Source organism: Diabrotica virgifera, chromosome 9 (genome assembly GCF_917563875.1).
Source record: "Diabrotica virgifera virgifera chromosome 9, PGI_DIABVI_V3a".
NCBI classification, from domain to species: Eukaryota; Metazoa; Arthropoda; class Insecta; order Coleoptera; family Chrysomelidae; genus Diabrotica; species Diabrotica virgifera.
The window spans coordinates 18872205-18879461 of NC_065451.1; the positions used below are offsets into that span (position 1 = coordinate 18872205).

At 34.4% G+C, this 7257-nt stretch overlaps 1 protein-coding gene across 1 annotated transcript in view; it reads right to left on the reverse strand.

Annotated features, from left to right (window-relative positions):
* The window catches only part of LOC114331406 (NADP-dependent malic enzyme), a 125199-nt gene that overhangs the window by 99292 nt on the left and 18650 nt on the right, over positions 1–7257 (reverse strand). The gene's annotated exons all lie outside the window — the stretch shown is intronic.

Below are 7257 nucleotides of genomic sequence, written 5' to 3' on the forward strand. Positions count from 1 at the left end.
AGTATAGAAGCTGAAAGTTCGTACCTATCCCCTTAACGTAACTAAAGATTGTTTAAAAACTACGAGTAGTAGGTATACTCTCGAGATACCAAACGAACTGTTGAAACATGGGGGAGCAGCAATGATGGATCAGCTGACAACATTAATATATTAAGTACAGCTGAATATTAGGTAGAAGACACAATAAAATATCAGAAACATGGGGGACAAGTAGTGAGCTAATCCTATTATTCAAAAATGGTGGTAACAAACAACCACAAAACTACAGAAGAATTAATTTGCTCAATACTAACCTAAAACTTCCTAAATAGACAGTGCCGGATTAACCATTAGGCAAAGTAGGCAGTTGCCTAGGGACCTCGGTCCCAAAGGGGGTATCGCATGGCCCAAAACGAAAAAATAATAATCAGAATTAAAGAAAAATTGTAATTTGTCGAAAAATTCAAATATCACGCAATACCATAACAGCGATGATGGATCTATAAAACTACATTTATGTAGTACAGTGGAATCCCGTTAAGTCGGCCTCCGATAACCCGGAAGTCCGGCTAACCCGGACCGATTTTCATCAGACAAACATTTCAACAATAAAAACGTAATATTGACAACCGAAACTGACTAAAATTTTTACCAAGGCATGAACAACACTGTATATTAACTGTACGTAATTCACATGTACTGTGCATAATGTATTTCATGTTTTTGCAATTATAATGGAGTTTACCTCTAATAGCCCAATAAATGACCGTTTTGGAGTGTAATTTCCAGGGGCAACTCCGAATCGCATGAAAATTTGGATTTAGATTCTACTTACCCTCCACTTCAAAGTTGGATTTGTGCCGTTGGTTGCTTTTACTTGGGGAGTGACATTTACCCCTTCTCGGGGGGTGAAAAACGCGTGTTTAAAATTAGGCCGGAAATGGATAAATTGACTTATTTTAAGCACCTTTTGTTTTATAAAGTTTTTTACGTAAGTTAATACTTTTCGAGTTATTCGCGATTTAAAATGTTGATTTTTCGACAAAAAAACTACGTTTTCAGACCGTTTTTCCCAAATAACTCAAAAAATAAATATTTTATCGGAAAAAATATTTCTAGCAAAAGTGTAGCCTATAAAAAACGAAAAAAATGGTGTACCAGTAAAGTCTACAAATTAAGTAGAAGCAAAGTTGTAGCTCATGAAAAATACGTTCTTATTCGTCTAATTCCAAATCGAATAATTCAACGCGAAATCATATTTTTAATTTTATTAACATTTTTTAAGTATCGAAAAAAGCTTATTATTTGTTTTTTACAAAAGTTTACAGCATCAAAAATAAACGAGTTACACTGAAAAAAAAAGTTGGCCCCTTTTATTGATAAAAAAAAATCGTGAAAACCTCCCTCTATTTAGCACCCTAAATGAAATTAATCGTTTGGCTTTACCATCTATTTTAACTGTATGTGTAATGTGTATTGTTTATATGATCTGTAAGTTTGATTGGTTTGAAGTGCTTATTTTCAAAAACATTTGGTTTTATAGTAAAAAAAATTTCTAAAAATTTTTGAAAAATTTCATTTTTTTAAAATAACTTAAAAAGTATTAGTGATAAGAAAAATTTTAAAGAGTAAAAAAATATAGGTTTTGCTATTATAAATATGCTAGTTTATTTTGTTTCTCCGTAAGACAAACATTGGTTAAGATATGGCTGTTCAAAATTTGCATACACTCGTGATTAGACCCATTCAAGCTTTCTCAATTATTATAACCCTTTCAAAAATAAACACTTTAAACCGGTGAGACTGACAGATCATATAAAAAATAGATAGGTAAGTAAATTGTTTGTAAAGCGGTAGCGATTAATTTTATTAGGAGAGCTAAACACGGCGAGATTTTCATGATTTTTTACAAAAAAAAAGAGGGCCAACTTTATTTTGAGCGTAACTCGCTTATTTTTAATGCTAAAACTTTTGTTAACAATTAAAACAAAGCTCTTTATAAACACTTTAAAAAAGTTTAAACATGCTTTTCCCGAAAAGTGCTTAATTTTTCGGTGATTTCATCTTGAAATATTCGATTTGGAATTAGACGAATAAGAACGTATTTTTCATGAGCTACAACTTTGTTTTTATTTAATTGATAGACTTTACTGATACACCAATTTTTTGTGTTTTTTATAAGCTACACTTTTGCTAAGAACATTTTTTTCGATAAAGTATTTACTTTTTGAGTTATTTGCGAAAAACCGTCTGAAAACGTAGTTTTTTTGTCGAAAAATCAACATTTTCAATGGCAAATAACTCAATGGAAAAGTATTGACTTACGCAAAAACTCTATAGAACAAAAGTTGCTTAAAACCAGTCAATTTATCCATTTCCGGTCTTATCTTGAACGTATGTTTTTTCACCCCCGAGAACGGGTGACTGTCACCCCCCAAGTAAAAGCAACCAACGGCACAATTTCAACTTTGAAGTGGAGGGTAAGTAGAACCTAAATCCAAATTTTCATGCAATTCGAAGTTGCCGCTGAAAATTACACGGTATCGCCGAATTTTCCGTTCATTTACTGGGCTATAAGGATACCGTATTTTATTCATTTTTACTATATTTTACGGCTAACCTGGATTTTCGGTAACCCGGATCGGCCGCGGTCCCGATTAATCCGACTTATCGAGGTTCCACTGTATTTATATTACAAAACTGAAAAACTTTTGTTCACATAGAAAGCCTATACTTATTCTGAGAAAAAGTCGCTAATGAATGCCGTTTGGTAGAAGGAAATGCTAGAAGGAACAGTACTCCCTGTGAGTCTGCACCGTTTCTTAGAAAAATACTAAGAGCAAAAGGAACAAATGAATCAGGGCCTCCACTCTACCCTCTCCACCACTATGCTTGCCTGTCGCTCTAGTTTCCCGCAGAATTTATCATTTAGTCTCTTATTTCTTCTTAGTTTGGTTTTGTTCTGTGGAAAAGAATGACCGTTCTTCTGCTGTTTTAACCTTTTTAAACGACTGTGGCATTGATATAAACGACATGAGGGCGAATTATACGACAATGCAGCAAATATATCAGGCAAATACGATGGTCTCCAGGCTCATTAATCCAAGATTAACAAACTTTCAATTTACAATCCTTGTACCGCACAGTGTTGCGAAAAGTTGAGTTGGAGCAATATCGTATTTTGGGTTTTTTCAGTCCGTGTACATATTTTTTTCAGCCTCTACCCACCGTTGGGAAGTTATGATCAAATGCTTAAATGAAACTCCACTGAGTGATCCCATTCGCCACGATCTAGTCCTTATTGGAACAGGCAGTACTTGATGAAGTGCAAGGAATGATGTAACTAGAGCTTTGTCTAAAGGTTAGAGTGCCTTCAAATCTGCTCTTCATACTTTTGCTGAAGATACTAATCAGAACGCTGAAACAGTTCATGATAAGTGTTTGTTGAAAGAAATATCAAAAAAAGAAACATTCATAATGAACGAGTTTTGGGCAACGCTCTCAGTAAATCATTAAAGAGAGAAGAGCTTGACCTTCAAACTGCAGTTCAGCTTCTAAATTCGCATTTGGAGTTCTTGAAATCCCAAAGGGATTATTTTGCTTATTACAAGCAGACTTGCGATCTACAAAGTACATACTCTGAATATTTCGACGAGAGTAAACGAAAGCGAACAAGAAAACTTCATTTTGATGATACTATTTCCAATGAAGTTTTTCTAGAGGGTGAAGAAAAGTTACAAGTTGAAACGTATCTACCAATTTTCGATAAGCTAATTACTGACCAGAGTCGTCGATTGACAGGGCACGAGTCAGTCAACTCACTATTTGGTGTTTTTGTGTGTTTTCCAAAACTGAGTGATACCGTTGATTGATGTATTAGGGGCCCATATTACAATATTGACTCATATTAATATTTCAATCAACGGTGATACTCAATTAAAGGGTTATGCTTCAAAACTACATGATATTGAACCTGAAATTGAAGATAAACTAATACAGTTCAAATATTTTATAGCCCAGCTTCAAGACTTACAGGGGAAAACAATTTATTCCTGCTTCGCAGTCATTTTGGGTTATTTCTGAGAACAAACTCGAATCGACATTTGCAAATATGTCAGAAGCTTTTAATAACTTCTGCTAATGATTACAAATGCAACATGCGAATAGAAAATTTTTTAAAAACTTTCACCATTTGACAATGGCGAAAAATAGACTAGCATTTCTTTTAATTGTGTCTATTGAGAATGATTTGCTCGAAAATTTCGAATTTGAAGATATTTTTAGGAGATGGATAGGTTTCTCTGAGGTTTCTTAAGGCAGTGTTTCCCAAACTTATCTAAAGCGCGACCCCTTTTTGTTAAAAAAATTGTTCACGACCCCCTACTCATCACCCAAACCAAAATAGCGACAAAAATAGCGTGCCTAATTTACAACTGATGGTTTCTCAAATTTTATTTTACTTTACTGTTTAAATTCAAACTAAATACATTTAAAAAATTCAACAATTATTTTAATAATTGCGATCTGTCCCACTAGTACACTAGTAGTACTTCTGTCAGACTAGCATTTACAATAAAAATAAATAATAAAAAGTCGACTGCACATTGTACACCGCGACATCTTTGTGTCTACATCGCAATACTTTTCCATGATATTCGCGAAGGCTCTACTCCTTACTTCGCTACTAGATGGCACTCTGGAACGTTCTCGTAGCCTCGTTTTGGCTTTATATAAGCGGCGATGTGCAATGAGACCTCAGTTCGAAACAGCACGTTGTGGCGAATGCAGCGGTATTAAGTAATGAGTAAATATTTTGCGACTTACGTATTCCCGTTTACGTATTTACGTCTACGATAAATTACAAATTATGGATAAGTTTTTAAAAAGAAGTGCAGAACCATCTACATCTGAAAGTGGCAGTAATAAAAAGAAAAACAGACTTTACAGTGATGAATATCTTAAATATGGTTTTACCATTATTTCCAATAAACCACAATGTGTTATTTGTGGAGAAGTATTGTCAAACGAAAGCATGAAGCCATCAAAGTTACTTCGACATTTAAATAGCAAACATCCAGATAAAAAAGACAAACCCGTAGAATTCTTTGAAAGAAAGCTGAACGTCCTTCACAAACAGCAAGATACTTTTCAATTGGCAACCACTACTAACGAAAAAGCATTATTAGCAAGTTATAAAGTTGCTTATCGCGTTGCCAAAACTAGTAATCCGCACACAATTGCTGAAAATCTGATTTTGCCAGCAGCTGTTGAAATGGTACATATAATGATTGGTGAAAAAGAGTCTGCAAAGTTAAAAACAATACCTCTGTCAAATAATACTATCCAAAGAAGAATTAGTGATATGGCAGAAGATATTCAAGCGCAAGTTGTAGAAAATCTTAATAAATGCACGTACTTCTCTCTTCAAATGGACGAATCCACGGATATATCTAACTGTGCCCAATTTATTACGTTTGTAAGATATGATACAAATAATGGCATTCAAGAAGATATTTTATTTTGTTCCCCATTGGAGACCAATACCACTGGAAAATGTTTATTCGACAGTTTTGTGAAACGCACAAGTAAATATGTTATTGACTGGGGAAAATGTATTGCTATATGCACAGATGGCGCTAAAGCTATGACAGGACATCAATCTGGTCTTGTCGTCAGATTACAAGAAATAATGCCTAATGCCACATGGAGACATTGTTTTTTACATCGAGAAGCTCTGGCGTCAAAAGCTTTACCTCCTGAAATGGACTGTGTTATGAAATCCATCATTAAAGTTGTAAATTCCATTAAAGGAAAAGCTTTACAGACCCGTATTTTTCAAAAAATCTGCGAAGACATGGGTGCTATATTTCAAAATCTTCTTTATCACACCGAAGTAAGGTGGCTTTCAAGGGGCAACGTCTTAAAAAGAGTATTTGACTTAAGAGCAGAGCTTTTAATGTGTTTGAAAGATGAGAAGTCCCCATATGAAAATCAATTTTCCGCTCCTATTTGGCTTTTGAAACTAGGTTTCCTTGCTGATATATTAGAACAATTAAATATTTTGAACAGTAATTTGCAAGGTCGCGACATTAATATAATTACAGCCACAGATAAAATTAAGGGGTTTATAAGAAAAATCGATTTATGGTCAACTTCACTTGGCAAAAAGTAGCTCGATTCATTCCAGTGCGTTCAGGAAATTATAGAAAATGTATGTTACAGTGCTACAAATTTTGAACAAGTTTATGCAGGCATGCAAGTTACTTTGCTTAATTTAAAACAACAGCTCTGTGATTATTTCCCCGAAGAAATTCAAAACAGTTAAGACAGTTGCAGATGGATACTGAATCCGTTTTTAGCCGATTCCTTTCAACATGCTGAAATACCAATAAACATGAAAGAACAACTTATAGAAATATCAAGTGATGGAATGTTGAAGCTCCAATTTTTTTCCCAGAACCCGGACGAATTTTGGACCAAAAAGATGCAGGAATACCCTCAGTTGGCGAATGAAGCTGTAAAATGTTTGGTTCCATTTGTAACATCATATTTATGTGAGTTAAGTTTCTCGTCTATGACTGCCATTAAAACAAAAGTGAGAAATCGTCTCGTACTTGAAAACGATATAATTGTGTGTGTCTCAAATACACAGCCTAGATTTGAAAGACTAGTTTCAAAAAAACAGGCGCATGGGTCTCATTAACATTGTAATATTTGACTTTATTTTTTTCTTTTACTTTTAAGGACTTTTAATATTTAGTTTTATGTTTCGTTTGATAATTAATTGTTAATTTTTATTTACGGCTTTATTAAAATAAAAATACATGATTTAACAAAGTAGTGTTTTTGTCTTATTTTGGAAATTTCCGGCGACCCCCCTAGTACTTTATTGCGACCCCCAGGGGGTCCCGACCCACACTTTGGGAAACACTGTCTTAAGGGACCAAGGGACCCCTAGCTTGGGTGCCTAGGGGCCTCAAGATTCTTAATCCGGGACTGTAAATAGAGAACCGAACCCTCTATCTATGGCCGGCGTGAAGTATCCCATCGTTTGTCGGTAAATTAACAGGGTTAAAAAGAAGACAGAAGCTGACACACACCCTTTCAATAATTTCACCATCCTAGCCGAAGTATCTAAGAAAGCTGGGCTCTTTATTGATGAGCCCACTTTTTAACAAGCAGGAATTCACAGTTTAACAAAAGCACTATATTATTATGTCAAAGAAAAATTTCAGAAAATATTGAGTACTATTCGTAAATATTTCATTCAAAATCGAT